Source organism: Grammomys surdaster, unplaced genomic scaffold, assembly GCF_004785775.1.
Source record: "Grammomys surdaster isolate TR1022 unplaced genomic scaffold, NIH_TR_1.0 269, whole genome shotgun sequence".
Classification (NCBI taxonomy): domain Eukaryota; kingdom Metazoa; phylum Chordata; class Mammalia; order Rodentia; family Muridae; genus Grammomys; species Grammomys surdaster.
Genome location: NW_021604710.1, coordinates 473,039 through 491,893, shown reverse-complemented (window position 1 = coordinate 491,893; position 18,855 = coordinate 473,039).

Below are 18,855 nucleotides of genomic sequence, written 5' to 3'. Positions count from 1 at the left end.
ATTTATCAGGTAAATCTAGACCAACAGAACATTCGAACCATTGGTACATATATGTGACTTTTCAATTATCATTTGCATTCCTAAATGCCTTTTCTGATGAAAAATAATATACTGGCTAAGGGGCATACAGTTAGAATCCACAGAAATATTATTTTTCATGATTAAAATTTTAATTTACATGTTGACATTTTACAGTCATATAGATCACATAGCAGCCTCTTATTTGAACTTGACTAGACCGTGAAAGATAGATGGACTTTTTTTATGAAAGGACAAACATAATTACCAACGAAGAAAAAACAAGAAATGTATCAAGGCTTGTGATGAGTGTAGAGGACCCTTTTACTAGTCACCAAAGGCCTTCAAGACGCCACTACCTTTTAAATTGTGTTCTCATCTATAGGCGTATTTGCAAGGGAGCTAAACTCTGATATTTTTTACTCTCCAGGAAGCTTTCCTTGAAGTTTCGTCTTTCATCAAACAACAGATCCTCTGTAATCTTTGGATACTTTAATACTCACCATTGAAAAAGTAATTTTTATTCACCAGATACAATTGTCATCTCAGAGGCTTATTGCTGAATAAGCTTCTTTTTTTTGTAATTCCTTCTGAACTCTGACAGGGTGGTTTAACATAGTTGTTCTGACTCAAAACTCCTTTCCAAGCTGACTGAGTCAAACTGGCTTCTCTTGACTTTTCTTGCTCTGCTTGGAAAAACTACCTCTGAATTCTGTGAAATGAACTGCATTTACTGCACTCACTGCACAAATTAAATTCAACTGAGTGCCACTGCATTGCCTGCTCAACTGACCTGCACCCACTGAACTTCCCTCCATTCTGACATACTCTGTGCTCCTCTTAAGTACCCTCTCTTTCCTGTCTGTTCTAGGGAGAGTGGAACTTATCCTGTCTCTGACTCGTTTGTCAAATCTTTCTCGGATTCATCACTTTGTCTGCTCCTCAATTAGAAATCACTTTCAAATGTGAATACTTCCTTCTACAAACTAACTTTACCTTCATTGTTAGGAATTGAAGGTAGGTACTTAGGGCATGTCTGTATTCTAGCCAGAAGGATTAAAGGTGTGTCATTCTAGCCAGATCATACAGACCTAGATCTTTGGATGTGATTCCTTGCCAGAGCAGCCATATTGCTTGATTAAAAGTATTCTACACAACCTGTGATGCTTTGAATATGAAATAACACTCCCTGCTCCTCAACTCCCCCCTCCCCTGCTACCAAACTATAGGCTCATGTTTTTAACATTGTTCTCAAGTTGGCAACACTATTTGGGGAGTCTGTAGAACCTTTAGAAAGTAGGCTGTAGTTGAAGAAAGTAGGCCATTAGATCCAGACTTTGCTTGTCGTGCTCACTGATTCTTGGTCTGTGGCAATGTAATGCACTCTCATTGACATGAACCCTGTCATCCTTTCCTTGTACTTGTGATCTGCAACCCTCTGAAACTGAGCCAAAACAAATCCTTCTTCCCTTAATTTGGTTCTGCTAATTTACTGTGGTCCTGGAAAAAAAAATAATGCCTATACACCATTACTGATTGTTTGTGCCTCAAGCAATATTCAAAGATTAACTGCTGTCCCTCCTTTTCCAGCTCCTCACTTCAGAATCAGGTTCTGTTTTTATTTTTGTTTTGACTTGTTTTGTTTTTTCTTTTTTTTTTTTCCTTTTTCTTTTCAACACTGGGATTATTCAAAGCTTTGTATCATGGCTAAGGTATGGGATTCAAGCAAAAAAAAAAATGTCTTATCATGGTTAGGAGTCATTGTTTTCATTGATAAATGCAGTGAATTGTTCTTCATGAACTCAAGGACATCCACGATAGCAAACAATGTATCTGTGACTGCACATGGACTAGAAATAATTATGTAACCAATAATTCCCTACACTCTGCTAAAGAGACATTTTGCATGATGCAGTAATTCAAAGGATCTAAAACGATAGCATTTTAAAATTTAGGCTAAAAGCAATATAATTCTGTTATCATTTATTTTTGCCAAGAGCTGTGTCCTTCCTCTTGAAAGCTCTGTTGAGTAGTCTTCACACCTTTGGTGCGTTTTTACCATCACTTGTCTGCCTGTGTCTGTCCTTTTGGCCTATTGTGGAAACTTGTTCCCTTTGGCTGGCTCTGTTTCTCAAGTGCCCCTATTCTCCAAGGCTGGCTCTTTATTCTTCCAATCTTTTCTCTCTCCTCCCTGAACCTGGCTCCCTGCTCCCTGACTCTGCTTTCTACCTTCCAGAGACTTAGACTGACAGCAGTTGCTTCCTATTTTTCTCCCCTCCTTCACCTATGTTTGAACTTTACAGATCTCATTTTATCCTACTGTGCATGTTTCAGGGCCACTGGCTTCTTTTTTATCTGCATTTAGTGTTTTGTGATTCTGCTTGCATCCCAGAAGCCGCTTGTTTTCACACAGGGCTTTGTTACCCTCTCAGTTTGCTCTCTTATCTTTATAGCTGATCTAAGAGTTTCAAATGATACTACTTACACACAGGGAAAATATCCTTTAATTCCTTCTCCCTCGGTTTTTAACTGCATTGATTTTTTTCCTGAAGACACTAGGCCAGCTATCATGTAACAACTTTTCTTCGAACTTTGTCTTTTGATCCTTTCCTTTACTCAGATGTGGGCATTGTTAGGAGGGAATAAGAATGTTCATCTGGTTGGCTTTTGTGTAGCTTTCTGCTAACTCTCTGCTGATGGTGAAAATACTTCTTGTTTGTAATCTTTTCTTCTTTAAAAATTACAGCTTTCTTAAGCCTAGAGCTAATGACTATACTAGGGTGTTTGGTTTGTTTTTCCAGAATAAATTTTTGTTTTGTTTTTGTTTTTGAAACAGGGTTTCTCTGTATAACCCTGGCTGTCCTGGAACTCACTCTCTAGACCAGGCTGGCCTCGAACTCAGAAATCCGCCTGCCTCTGCCTCCCAAGTGCTGGGATTAAAGGCGTGAACCACCATTGCCCAGCCAGAATAAGGTTTTTAAGGCCCATGAAGAAGCCCTTTCTCCTCTTCTCTCTTCTCTTCTCTTCTCTTCTCTTCTCTTCTCTTCTCTTCTCTTCTCTTCTCTTCTCTTCTCTTCTCTTCTCTTCTCCCCTCCCCTCCCCTCCCCTCCCCTCCCCTCTTCTCTCCTCCTCCTCCTCCTCCTCCTCCTCTTCTTCTTCTTCTTCCTCTCTCTCTCTCTCCCCTTACCTTCCTTTCCCCTCTTCTTCTCTCTCCTTTTTCTCTCTCTCCCTCTCTCTCTTCTCTTCTCTTTCTTGACAGAAACCATCTAGAAAGGCTATGGTAAGCAAGTTTTCTGGAGATGGCCCACTGTTTAACATGGCTGAGATGGGTGTACTCTGGAGAAGCACAGCCCCAAAGACTTTGTCCCAGGGTTACCTTTTGCTGATATGCCTTTCCTGCCACTATCAAATAGCCTAATGATTCCTGGACATCAGCCCACCCTATTGGGCAAATTTTCTGTAGATCAACATGAAGATGAACGTTCATGAATTTAGTCTATTTAGATGAATTGATGACTTCATAGAATTCCCAACTCAAACAATTTTAGGAGGAAAGGTTAAGGAGATGGTTTTAGTTGTTTTGTCAGAAAGATGTAATAAAGTAAGAATCAAGAATATAATGTGCCCCCTCCTCATGGCATTGTTAAGTAAAGGCTACATAATAAGGAATAAAATGAGCTTTCATAAATTACACTAAGAAGAGAAACAGGTTTTGTGATCAAGGAAAAATATTCATTCTAGGTCAAGTCCAAGGATGAACCCACAGATATGCACTATGGTAAAGCAAGGCCATGTGAAAGTATTGCTATGAACTTATAACGAGCTTAGAGAATGAAACAGTGTTTTGAACTTACTGTCAATATCCTTCTATAACTCTCATTTTATGTAACATTTTATCTATGAGGGAATTTTATAAAGAACTTTTTTGTAAGAAGGTATAAATTGTCAGAGAGAAAAAAATAAAGGGTGGTTTTAGGGGCTCTACTTCATCCACCAAGTGTATATATGTACATGTCTGTCTGTTTGTATGTATGTATGTACATACATACATATGTCTGTATATTTGTATGTATGTAAGTATGCATGAACACTTGTGGAATTAATGAAACAGGTGGTTGGGCCTGGCCAAAGTATGTATCTGTGTGTGTCTGTGTGTGTGCTTGACTTTCTCCTTTCTCTCTACCCTTTTCTCTCTGACTCACAAAGAGTTAACAATCTCTGAGTCTCTCACCTGGCCAACAAGAGGCCTTTGAGTCAAAGAGAAAAGAGCTCAGAGAATTAAGCTTTTTTCTTAATCCCCTGCTGCTATCAGCAGGAGTTAATTTACCAGAAGCCAATGGGTTTTGGCCACAGAATAGCAAAGAGTTAAAGAAAGCAAAACTTGTCCAAAGTAAGCAGCTTTTAAGCCCTTTTAACCATGTTGACTCCATACCGCAACTTTTCCCTGGCTGCCTCAGTACCTGGATGCCATGGCTGGCCCTCAGCTATGTGTACGTACATATGTATGTATGTATGTATGTATGTATGTATGTATGTATGTGTATGCACATTTACATATATATATATATACATGTGTATCATATACATACATGCATACATAGCGACATATACACATAGTGACACAACTCGGCACTGTAGTGCTTGCCTCAGCTACACCACCTCAGGCATAAATGATTGAAAATCTCAACTGGACCTGACTGCTGGTATCTTCAGATCACATTTATTCACCTATTGCAGGACCTCCCCTCCACTTTACCCTGCCTGGCTTTCAAACTCCAGGATAGGTTGGGCTCTACTCCTCAACCCCTGCCCAGCTGTGCAGAGCAACTGAATTGCTCACATTGTTCTTCATTGTATTCTTTCAGCAATAGGTCATTTCCTTATGAATAGAATGATACATTTGATTTAAATATTCATTAAATTTAATGGCGATTTTAAAAACTAATCCCCCACAGACACACCACTGCTGTACTCTCCATTTCACCACTGTGAGCTAATGAAATAATAGCGTCTTTGGGAAGTATGTAGCTTAAGGATGAAGCAAGTTATCAAGGCATTTCTCTATTGGGCCCCATATGGGCCTGAATAGATTATCTACTGACATCTACTCCAATACTTAGACTCCATTACATCAGCTGTTATCACTTATACAATGTTCTTGGACCTTTTGCTTTCTCTCCATGGTGTAAACCTGATAGTTCCTTAATTATTTGTCAGTGTAGTGTGGGTATCTGGCTCCTTCTCTGATTTTCTGCTCTTCCCCCTCCTTATGTTTTAAGTTCTCTAATAGTCAAGTCTTTAAGCATTCTCCTTCCTTCCTTTCTCCCTCTCTCCCTCCCTTCCTTCCTTTGTTCCTTTCTCTTTTTCTTTCTTTCTTTGTTCCTTCCTTTTCTCTTTTTCTTTTTTCTTTTGTCTTTTTCTTTTTTCTTTTTGGCTATATTCTTAGAAAGCCTACCTTGCCTATCTTATTTCTAGAGTTATAGAATCTCAGAGTCTAAAGAACTGACCCATACTAATGACAATTTTGAGAGAATTGTGTCTCATGAGATCTTCTTGGTCTTGGGTTCCAATTCTCTATCCACTGGTTAGTGACTCGCTGCTCTGGAAAAGAATCTGATTGTTCTTTTACAAAAAGGAAAGTCAGAAATTGTTCTAGCATGGAGTAGGTGCTCTATGGTGCAGTGTTTGACATGTAATTACCCAATGTATGTTTATTATGATTTTGCACTTCAGTTATGTTTACCTTTTGTAAATTTTGCTTCTCATATTCCCTGATGACTTTTTACAAATTGTCCTTGGATTACTTGCTTACCACAAGAGATGCTTAAGAATCTTGAAATTCTAAATTTCCATAGCATGCCTATTAGCCCTCCAAATTATTTTCAATCCTTGAGACCTAGAATATACAGACAAAGATGGGGCCCTGTTTTGTGGTGGTTTTGTCTGCTCAACACTGTTGTGAACAGGGCAATGAATTAGTATTCTTCTATATTCTCGAATCAAAGACAAACATCTACCCAAATATAGCACAGCTCCAGGCAGCTGGGTTGGTATCTCTGCTCAACTAGCTCTAAACTTGTGATGATGGGCAGAAATGTATAACCCATCGGCCTTCTCTTTTCTGTCCGCGGAGTGGGGGTGATAAGAGAACCTCTTGATTCACATGGTCCTTGTCAGGATAAAGTTATTAAGAACTGTGTCTGAGGAGCAATGAGCTCTAATAGAGGCGAAGGAAGGCAATGCCTCTGCACAGTAGCAGCTGACTCCCTACTGCTCTCGCTGTGATGAGAAATAAGACTTTCTGCAGATTAAACACTTGAGCCTTGCAGTCAGCCGGTATTAGATTGGACCCAGATGCTGCCTGTGTGGTGTGACCCTAGGCAAGTAATTCAGTCTCTTCAAGCCTGGATGCCTTCATTTTGGGAGGCTTGCCAACTGCCTCTGGCATTGTGGAGCTTTACTTTAAGGGTGGGAAGGTCTGACAAAAGCTTGATTTCAGGGGACACAGCAAGCACTCATGGCACTTGTTTAAAAGGAAAAAAAGAAAAAAAGAAAGAGAGAGAGAGAGAGAGAGAGAGAGAGAGAGAGAGAGACTGATTCTTATGATTTAAAACCTTATTCTGGAAAGTTCTTTGTCATTTATTTTCAATTTGCATATAAAGCTGGTTTCTTTGTTCATAAGCGCTTCCTTTGGCAACTCTTTACCACGCTGAAACTTCTCCAAGCTGCTTCTGTCTCAGCTCCCTTTCGTGAAAGATTAATTCAATTAGAATCTAGCACCAACTCTGAACAGAGCATAGGGAGATACTTCAAAGGGAGGAGGGAAAACCCTCACATCCTGGCTGCTCTTATTGAGTCAGGGATAAACATACCTGACAGGTCAGGTCATTGTTGCTATTGTCCTGACTCATTAGGAGCCTTGCATTTGAATATTAGGGAGTGTCTGTAGAAGAGAAGAAAATATGTGTTCACATGTTTGGATCCACTGGCCTCTTAACCTCCTGAACATGATTTTCCTGTTTTGACATACCACTGGCTTGGGGTAAGAGTAACCAGACAGCTTAGGTTTCACTCTGACTTTCCCCTGAACGGCTCTCTTCCTTGCTACCTCCCTGAATATTTTTTTTTATTATCCCAATTAACCACACCCAGCACTCTCCAACCCGCCCTCTGCCTGGTCTGCTGTGACTAGCTCTTATTGGCCACCCTGCCTTAGCACACAGGATTATCCTTACTGTGAGGTCAGCACCTGCTCTTTGCACATACTGTTCTCTGTTTCTCTCAACATTTTCTAGATTTTCAACTTGTGCAATCTAAAACCTGGCTCTTTATATGGCATCAAACACCTTAGCTTTTCCATTGAGAGGTCTGCAAAATGAATACTGAGGCAGGACCACCGTAGGTGGTGGACCAGTCTTACTTTTGGTCATCTACACTCCTGCTTCTCTGCTTGCCATTCTTTGAACTCTTTTCTTTTTATGACTACAGCCTGCTTGAACTGGATGGTTTCGCATTCTCTGCTGACCCATTTTCACATCCAAGGATGATTCAGGCCCTGATTCATGTTCTTTTCTCTATTTTCTTCCCTTCTGGACTTTGTTTATGCCGACAATCTCTCTATTGAGTAGCCTCTTAGGCTTTCTATTTTATGTCACTCAAGAACACAGACTACAAATGAAATTGAGTCAATCCTGGAAATATCCTTTCTGAATTTTTCTACGCAGAAATAATCATCATTATCAGATAGGTGTGCATTTTTCTAGCCTTTCTTTTTATGTATTTTTGTATTCCACATGAAGTAAGTAAAACAGAAATATCAAAGTAAGTGTTTACCACTGTAGACAGAATGAATGAAAATCCAAATGCACAAATGCATATGTTTATGCATACAAACCAATATGTATATATACATCTGTAGTCAATATATACATATAGACTGGGTTACATTTGTATTCGTTAGCATATTTTTTATAGAAACCATATTGCTTCATGCATGCTCTTTTGGCAACTTGCCTTTGCAACTAAATAATATATCTTTAAAATTTCTCTACATTACCACACTTTACTCTGTTCCATTCGTTTTAATACCATATTGCATGGCATAGATAGTTATCTGTCCATTTATTTACTGACAGATACATACATATTCCATATACTTTGTCATTTATAAATAATGCTATGGCTTGAATTCTATTAATTACTCAAATGTATATATGTTTCCTCGAATCCTTTCATTGTGTTGTAGAGAAAACTGGCATGTACATTTTTAATGAACATTGCTAAATTCCCTCCACAAAGTCAGCTGAAGTTTACTTTCCTGCTGGGTGTGAAAGTGTTCCCCACATGCTGACCAACTCAGATATTATTGATTCTTTTAATTTTGAAAATCCCTCGTATCCAGTTTGTAAATTCATACTCCATTGAGATAAAACAACTCTGTGAATTTATTGGTCTTCTTCAGTGAAAAGTCTATATGTGCACGTTCTTCTTTTCATCCTACTTCAAAAGTAGAAATCCCTTTCTCAATGAAATCATTTCTTCATGATTCTTTTATGTTCTACTACATTCTCCCTTTAGCATCCTTAGATGTTCTATCTTCACAGATTTCTTTCTCTTGGCTTTCAATGATAATCAAATTGTCAATACCTTGACATAGAAGGGTGCATTCTACTCTCCATTCCCTTCAGCATCTCCCCTGTTCTCCACCCTCTGCATCCCACAGCTTATTCATGAGTGCTCAACATCTGCTACTCTTGGCCCCTCCGATCAATGTCATTAGTGATGATTCTCAGTCCTAATATGATTCATCTTGATATATCTTCTTCATCTGTGTTGCTCTATGTTTCTAATCACAGCTTTCAACACACTATCTCATACACTTCGTTCACAATCTTCTTTATTTCTAAAGCTTCTTTCCTCTTATGACTAAAAGTGTGGATGGTTAGTAATTCTGCTTTTGGATACTGGGTATTTCTTCTTCACTTGCTTCTTGGAGATCTCACCAGTACGAACATTCCAACTGACACTTGCATAAGCTCTATGTAGGAGATTCTAAAGCAGCCACCACTAGTCCTGGATGCCTCACTGAAAACCTACATTAACTTTAACTTTCTCCTAGTAAATTGAATAACTATGAATTGAAGGTTAGAAGATAAAGTGGTTTTTAAGATCCCACTTTACTCAGTCAAGTTCTTCTTATCACTTTTAAAATCATTTGTTGTATGTATGTATGTATAGTAAGGTGATTAAAAATTAATTTTTTTTTTGATTTTTCGAGACAGGGTTTCTCTGTGTAGCCCTGGCTGTCCTGGAACTCACTAGGTAGACCAGGCTGGCCTCGAACTCAGAAATCTGCCTGCCTCTGCCTCCCAAGTGCTGGGATTAAAGGCGTGCGCCACCACCTCCCGGCTAAATTTTTTTTTAAAATAATTTTCTAAGTAAATTATTCTTCTGCTTTCTGAATAGAGAAGTTCATGATATTCAGAAAACTCTTTGGCAACCTGCATTGGTGAATAGCAAGTGGGTTAGAGGGCAACAAGTGTTAATTAAGCCTGTATAATAAGAACTGGTCACGTAGGTCTGGTGTGTTGTTGTTTTCCCAGATACACATCTCAAGCTGAATGTCTGGTGCTGTAATGACATTGAGAGTAGCTGTGGAAAGACAGAAGAAAAAGGTAGCTGGCAACCATAATGGAAATCTGGTAAAGGAACGAGACTGTGTAATAGGGAGTTTATGTAGCTATGCTGTGCAACACACACCATAAATGATTTGACTTGTCTCTCTGGAAACTCTTCAGCGTGAAACCTGTTTGCTTCTTGCTTCTGATTAGCTGTGGTTAATTAATTAAAATATTAGATTCATGATAAGACTTTCTTTTTCAAATCATCCCAGTGGTTTTCTGTTGTTAGATGCTTAATTTCATTTACTTTTATACTGGTTTTACTTAAGGTCTATCTGACAAGTAATAAAATATTTAAACATATATTTTCAATAAATTTTAACCTATTAAATATGTACAAATTACTCAGCAGTACTAAGGAAATAAATTTCAAAAAGTTACCTAATGTTCTTTGGTAAACTTACTCTCTTCTATACTATACCTCTGCTTTCACTTGTAATAGACTGCTATATGTTTTTAGAATAATATGTTCTTTTTTGTCTCTTTGATTTTATATGACAATCATTTGGAGATTTATCTAGACTGTTGCAAATATAAGCAACTTTTTTTTTCTGAGAGATATGCCATTGTGTGGATATATAACATATTCTTTACCTATTCATCATCCATTGATAGACAAAAAACTTTTATTTTCCATTTCTTTTTTTGTTTTGTTTTATTTCTCTAGGTTGGGACTATTTCAGATAAAGTTATAATTAGTTGTGACTTTGTATGTGTATATACATATATTTTCCAGTATTGTTCTTGTTTTCCTATTCCTTTGTGTCCTTAATGAAGTTTTGAACATTGAAATTAAAAATATCATTTTTCTTTGACACTGCATGCTAAAGGACTCAGGAAATGTGACATGAGGGTCAGGAGAAGATTTTGCATTCATTTTCCCTAGGGTTGGTAAGGTAATTAAAAGACCTTTATTTTCTTGTTCTTTTTCGTCTTCCTTTCATTTTTCTCTTTCTTTCTTTCTTTCTTTCTTTCTTTCTTTCTTTCTTTCTTTCTTTCTTTCTTTTTTTATAGTGGCATCTGAGCAGAAACCTGATTGAAGGGCTTCAGTGAGCCATGAAAACATGGTAGAATGTCTCAGGTAGGTGTTAGAATAGGTACAAAGGCACTGGATACATTGCAATAGTTTGCCAACACATTGGATAGACTCCTAGAAACATGAAGCTGGAGCAGGGGAAACATTATTTGGTCAAATGCTTATCTTGCAAGCACAAGGACAATCTTGATGACCTGAGTTTGATTCTCTAGAAAATATTTGAAAAGAGAAAGGGAAGCTAAGGATCATGGTCCAGTCATGTAATCTCAGGGCTGGGAAGAAGAGAGGCAGATCTCTGGAGCTCTCTGGTAAATTTCAAGTCAGTGGGAACTCTCTTCTCAGAAAAAACATACAAATAAAATGAGGTGGGTGACATCTGAACAACAACTATACCAGAGACGGTCCTCTGGGCTCTACATACATGTGAACACATGTAACTATGTTATCTTCATGTGCATGAACACGTACATGCTCATATATAACCCCCACAAAAGAAACATGCACGCATAGTCATGGAGTAGTGTTTAAAATTCTCCCAGCAGAGAAAAGCTGATGCCATCACTGGAAATTTTGTCAAACACTGAAGGGAGACTCAGTACTGATCCTTGTCTATCTAGCTCTTCTAAGATACTAAAAAAAGTATCTTAATACTTTGAAAAATAGTCTGGAGAGATGGCTCAGGGGTTAAGAGGACTGACTTCCAAAGGTCCTGAGTTCAGTTCCCAGCAACCACAGGGTGGCTCACAGCCATCTGTAATGGAATCTGATGCCCTCTTCTGGTGTGTCTAAAGACAGTGGCAGGACAGTGTACTCACAAACATAAAATAAGTAAAAAGAATTATTAAAAAAAAAAAACCTTTGAAAAATGAGATGAGAATTAATGACCTACCAAAGCCAGCTGAGGAAACTGTAAGAAGGTAAATTAGCAATCAGTATCCCTGGTGGACATAGATGTAAAAATCTCTAATCAAATACTAGCAAATTGAATTCAGTATCACATTAAAAATGTCATTTAGCATGATTAAATGGAATTTATCTTGAGATACAAGGACGGTTCAATATATTCAAATCAATAGGTATTATACAACAGCAACGAATTAACAACAGCGTGATTACTCCACTGGATAAGAAAAAGTATTATACAATTCAGCATCCTTTTATCATAAAGGGTTTCAAAACTTGAGTATGGAGAATATATTTTAGCACAATAAAAGCCATATATTACAAGTGTAGTTAATACGTTCAATAGTGAAAAGCCGACAGGTTTTTCCTTTTCTAAACCAAGGGGCTAGAGAGATAGCTCAGGGTTTAAGAGCATTCAGTGAGCCTGCATGAGTCTGCATTAGGTCCTTTGTATGTGTTATGGTTGTTAGTTTGGAACTGGGAGGAGTGGAGGGAGGGGAAACTAGTTGAGATGTAGGGACTCAGGCTTGTTTCCCAGTACCCTTATCAGGTGGGTCACAATAGCCCAGAACTCCAGTTCCAGAAATTATGGATGCCACCTGGCTTCTGATGTTCGTGGTTCACCTAGGCTCTGCCCCATGGTTACCTGGTTACCCCTTCTCATTCTATTGCTCTTTCTCTTCTGTTGCACTTGCCCTACCCTCTCTCTTACATCTCTCTCCCCATTCCCCTCCCTCCTCTCCCTGCTCATGACCAGCCTCTACTCCTTTACTCTTTCTTTCTTTGTCTTTCTCTGTCTCTACTACCCTCTCAACGCCTCTCCCCATTGTTAGATTTATGGCACGTAGCTTAGACAGATAACACCAGACCAAATGGTTCCACGAGGGGAAGTTTATTCAGGAGATAGGGCAGAGGTGGGAAGAGAGATGGAAGAAGATGGCAGGGGAAGAGAGAGAGAGAGGAGAGAAGTGGCCATGACCATGTGGAAAGAGGGGGAAGGGAAGGGGGAAGGAGAGAGGGGGCAGAGAACCTGCAGGCAGGGATCAATGGAGCAAGAGAGAGAGGAGGGGGCAGGCAGCCTCTTTTATAGTGGGCAGGCCTACCTGCTTGTTGCTAGGTAACTGTGGGAAGGAGCATACCTGGCTGCTGCCAAGTAACTGTGGAGGTGGAGTTTAGACAGAATACTAACACCCATGCCCTAAATAAACTCTGTACTATACTGTCCTGTGGCTGGTACCTCAAGGGGAAGGGATGCTTCAGCATGAGCCTGCACAGGAACACTTTTCCCCTACACCTTACCGCACCTCCACCAAACATACCTCTTCTTCTTTTTCTCTTTATTTTTACAAAACACAATACCTGCAGGCATCTGCCCTCACAGGATAAACATAAACTCACATAAGCACACAAATACACATAAATAAAAACAAATCTTTAAAAAATTGTAGTCTTCAACTGCCCATCACCAGTTTGTTTTATCTATCTATCTATCTATCTATCTATCTATCTATCTATCTATCTATGAATCTATCCATCTATGATCTTGTATTCACTCTTGTCACTCAAAAAGTCACAGCTAGGTCAATTAGGTAAAAACCATAACCCCAAACTCTCAAAACAAAGCATTCTAGACACTGAACTCAGAAAAGTAACTGTCTCTTTAAATGAAATAATCTTTGATAGAAAGACTTAAAGTAGTCTACCTTGAACAAAATGTTTAAGCTAGTCACCAATGCAGGGTTTCAGAGCCTGGGCAAACGGATGAGTTGTATATTTAACATCTTCTAGGATCTCCCAGCATCCCTCGATCCCTAGATCCCTACAGATCCTTTCCTCCTTCCCTCTTTTCCCTTCCATCTTCCTTCCTCTAGTCTCTTCTCTTCTCTCTTTTCTCCCTGTGCTTGTACTTTCTCTCTCTGCCCTCCCACTCTCCTCATCTGTGTGGAGACTTCCCTGACCTCCTCCTTTGAGATCAGTGAGCACACTAAACCTGTCTCTCTATTAGTTCATTTGGCTTGAATTGGCTTATTTCTCTGGGCAGAGAAAATTTATCCATTGAATTCGGAGGTCTGAGGATACAAATGTTAGGTCCAAATCAGACTCCCAAAATGGCAATGCTGAGCACAGTTCTCTAAACTGGAGGATTCTGTCTGGATAAACAAAAGGACTGTTAGTAGGTAAACAGGAGCCTAAATTCAGCATTTCTCAGGAATCTGAGGGTTTTTGTTTACCAGGACCTCCCTTAATCTACACCCAAAGGTCAACTACCTCTGGCAAGAGCAGCTAATTCCAGGTTTATCCAAACAGCCTGCATTAACATAAAGACCCCACCCTGCTGACTGTCACATAAAATCCTCTAGCTTTTCTGCCATTTTACTTTACTCTGCCTCACCCTCACCCAGATATAACCTTGGCAGTTTCATCGCCAATAAACCTTTCTTTTTACCCATGGAATAGTTTAGATTTGTGATTTTATTATGTGCTTGCTTACAGCAAATTATTGTGGAAAATGTAGTTTCCATTTTCAAATGGTAACCTTGAACTATCAAAAAGAAAGACAAAGCAAGTCCATTTACAACAACTAAAAATAAAAACGTTTGAGGACAGATGTCCCTAAGGAACTGAATTTAAAATAAAGATTTTCTGCACAACGAAGGAAATATTAATAATAAAAAAGAAACCCTTGAAGCAAAACGTTTGGGTAATATCTAAACTATAGAAGGAATTTATAGAGCTCAATTATGAAAGTAGAGATTCAAAACAAAAACCCAATCCAATTAAAAAATGGTAAAGTTTTTTTTTTCTCAGAGAATAAACACACTCCTTAATTTTTAAGCATCTGAAATAATGTTCAATTCACTGCATCAGGACTCATAAATCAAAGGGATCGTCCTAAATCTACTCAATAGCTATGATAAAAACAACTGCAGATTTTTTTTTCAATCTCTTAAATACCAGGAGTTCCATTTGGTTTTTCGTTTGTTGGTTTGTTTGTAGGTTGGTTTTGTTTTGTTTTAAAGCAGAGTTTCTCTGTGTAGCCCTGGCTATTCTGGAACTCAGTCGGTAGACCAGACTCACCTCTGCCTCCCAAGTGTTGCCTGCCTATTGGTGCACTTATTTTTTTTTAATCAGGAAATCTATTTTTTTCTTTTTTTTTCTTCCATATATAAATATCTCCTTTACACATACAGGCACACACACACACACACACACATCTTTTCTTCCTATCTATCTCCCTTCCTTCCTTCCTTTCCATTTTACATGTGGACTCCAGCTTCTCCTACTTCCTTTCCTCTCCCTAGCCCCTCCCCACTATCTCCCCTCTGCCCCCTCCCCCAATCCACTCTCCTGTGTTTCTCTTCAGAAAAGGGCAGGCTTCCCATGGCATATCAAGCTACAGTAAGACTAGGTGCCTCTCCTCCTTTCCTGGCTAGAGGTGGCAACCCAGTGTGGGAAAGAGTCCTTAAAGCTGGCAAAAGAGTCACAGACAGCCCCCATTCCCACTGCTACGAGTCCCACAAGAAGACCAAGCTACACAACTCGAATATATACTCAGAGGGCCTAGCTTCTTTATTTTCTTGCACGGTGCAAAGCATGGTTTTTTGTTTGTTTGTTTGTTTGTTTGTTTTAAAAATCTGGGTGCTTTTAATGCTTTCTTTTTCAAACATTTTAATTAAATTTTGTTATAAAAATGTGCAAATAAAAAAACATTACATACCAAAATTAACTATCCCCTGACACTAAACATCTCAAAAATCTTCTGTTGTTTTCTTTTTAACACAAGTTTTGAGCAATTTAAGTGATATTCTTTTGTAGTGTGTGTGTGTGTGTGTATAAATTTCGATTTTGTCTTGAGGCTTAATTTTTGTTGTTGTTTACTTTGGGTTCTTAATAGTTTTAGTCATGATTTCTCTCCGTAGCAAATGCTGTCCAGAAACACTCTGTGAAGCCCAGGGTGGCTTTGAACTCATGCCCATGTTCCTGTCTCTTGCCTCCCAGGTGCTGGGAGTACAGGTATGAGCAATGTCACCTGTCCAAGTTTAAAGTTTTTATATGTTTAATAGGGATTTCTTTTAATCTTATATTTTTCTTAACTATTTATTTGTTTGATGATGGAGTGTAATTATATGTATATGAAATCACTTTACATTTTCTGTAATTCATTGATGATCTCTTTTCAATAATTGTTTTTCTCTTGCACTTCACTGTGGTTTATTTTCATTATTGCAAACTAGCTTCTAACTTTGCCTTCTGACAATATACAGACTACCGATAATCTTACGAAGTATGTTTTTATTGTCATGTGTTATAATTTCAATTTCCATTGATTTGATTTGGTGCGATGGGATAGTTTCCTATCAGAGTTTAACACAGCCAGTCTCTTCCCCTTGAACATATGGTACACAGCTATAATTACTGTCTGAATGTCTTTGTCTTTAATTCTGACATCTGTGTCACTTCAGGGACAGCTCAATTAATTCGTTTTGCCATTTTTACGAATTATGTTTCCTACATTTCTTTACATGCCTGCTACATTTTAATTAAATGCTATCCATTATTTTTTACCTTTTAAAAATTGATATATTCTGATTAAAAAAACATTGAGCTCCACTTTAGAACATTTTAAAATTTCTTGGGCGCAGTCTAATTCTGTAGAGTCTGTCTTTAAAGATTTGTGGGGTGGGAGCAAACCAGCATTGAGTTCAAGGGTAATTTTTCTTTACTCATAAATTAAAATACTCAGGAGACTGCATCTTCTTATCTATCAGGTTCGTTGTATCTGATCCACTTGGAGTTGAGTTTTGTGCAGGGTTATAAGTATGGATGTATTTGGATTCTTCTACATACAGCTGCTCAGTTTGGCCAGCACGATTTACTGAAGATGCTGTCTTTTTCCAGTGTGTGTTTCTGGCTTTGTTATAAAAGATAAAGTGTCCATAGGTGTGTGGATTTATATCCGGGTCTTCAATGTGATTTCACTTATCAAGAAAAAAAAAAATAACCCAATTTATAAAATGGGCTACAGATCTAAACAGAATTCTCAAAAGACGAAGATCAAATGGCTGAGAAACAAAGAAATGTTCAACATTTTTAGTTGTCAAGCAAATGCAAATCAGAACAACTTTGCAGTTTCATCTTACACCAATCAGAATGGCTGGCAAGGATTTGGAGAAGGGGACTATTTGTCCATTGCTGGTGGGACTGCAAACTTGTACAGCTACCACAGAAATCAGTGTGGCTGTTCCTCTAGAAGATGGGACTAGATCTACTTAAAGACCTAGCTATACTACTCTTAGACATATACCAAAAGTTGCTTCATTTTACCACAGAGATACTTGTAAGTCTGCCAAGGGCTACATGACCTTCCTTAGGTAGAAGATGTGGGGGGTTGCACTCCCCAGACAAGGTCAGAGAAGGGGAGCTTTACTGGAAAAGGGAGTCCTCCATTTTTCACTGGGCTGAGAGGAACTATGTGGACACGGTAGACGGTGGTTTTAAGTAGCAGGGATTCCCTACATGTGGGTATTAGCTGTTATTAAATTAATAATAGCCAAACTATAATCCATAGAACTACAGAGGTATGGTATAGACTCAAGAACTAGTGAAGGTGATATTTTAATGGGAGCAAAATTCTAGATTTGTAGATTTTCTTCTTACTTTCAAGTTGTCTTTTGCCTGGATTTGGCTGCCATTTTTCAATTGTACATTCTATGTCTTTATTCAATTACAAATGCTGTGTCATTTATTCTCTAGCTTCCTTTTAAAATATTTTAACATTTTTTATGGGGGTGGGGCACTTATATGTATTGGGTATGTTTGGAGGCCAAAGATCAATATGAGGTGTCTTCTTCAGTTCCTTTCATCTTAGTTATGAGTCTCGTTGAAACTAGATCTCACTGAATTGCTGGGCTGGTCAGCAAGTTCCAGGAATCCTTCTGTCCTGGCTTCCTTTCAGTACAAGGATTATGGACACATACTGCTTTGTCCTCCTTCTTTATGTGTATTTTGGGATTGAAGTCATGTCTTCATGGAAGCAATTTTTGACCTATACATTTTCCTGTTCCCCTTCAGTCTGTTGTTTTTAAGTTCTTATTTCATAGCTCAGTATGCATGGAACTTATTATGACGCCCAAGTTAATCTGAAGTTTGAGATCTTCCTGCGTTAGCCTCCATAGTGCCAGAATCACAGCTGTACAGGACCATGCCTTACTCTTTGATACTTATTTGTTTATTTACTTTTAATGTCACTGAAACTGAATTCAGGTTCTTATCTTATGCACGTTAAGGAGCCATGACGCCAGGGAGACACACCCTCAAGTACAAGAGGTTTCCCAACCCCCCATGTGGAAGCTAAGAAGTAAAGAGAAATAAAAGGAAGTTGTTGGAGCCATGATGTACTGTTCAAATATCTACCACCATGACTTGCTACGGTTTCCCTCCCACCACACACACTTCACAGTCCACTCAAGTTTTCAGTACACAAATGGATTAAAATATTCCTTACATCAAAGCCCTCATGATCTTTTCAATGCAGACACCTATAGATGTGTGTTTTACTCATCTAGCCATCTTTCAACCCAATCTGATCAATTTGACAGTATGTTGGTACTCTCAATATTTTCTGGCTTTAAGTTGTCTTAAAAGTCATGATTGTTTAATTCTTTTTTAATAGTTTTTTTAACCCATTTTCATTCTAGATGATATCTATTACTTTGTCTTTTTGTTCCCTCTGAAATATCTAATATGCAGTTAATAAAATGCAATATATTTTCAAATCGTAGTCCTTGCATTTTTCATTTAAAGGTATTTTATTTCAAACAGTATTTTTCATATTTTTTATTAATGGCTACATTTTCTTTTGCCATGTGGAATATATAACATGTATTAATCTTTAATATCCTGGTCTATTGCTTCTGTCATGTGTATCATCCCTCAATCTGTCTATAGTAAGTGATTTTTTTCTCTTTTTATGGACAATATTTCCTTTCTTGCATATTTTTATTAAACATCAAATATCTGAACTTTATACTGGTTGAATATAGAACCTGAGTTCTATATTTTGTTTGGTGGTACAGTAACTATATGGAAACAGACCGATATTTTCAAGTCTTATTTTAAAGGTTTATAAGTCATACCTAAAACCATCTTCTATTCCTGGCTAATTAGCCCCATGGCTGAAGTAATATACTTGTCAGGATTCCAGTCTGTGCAGGCTGA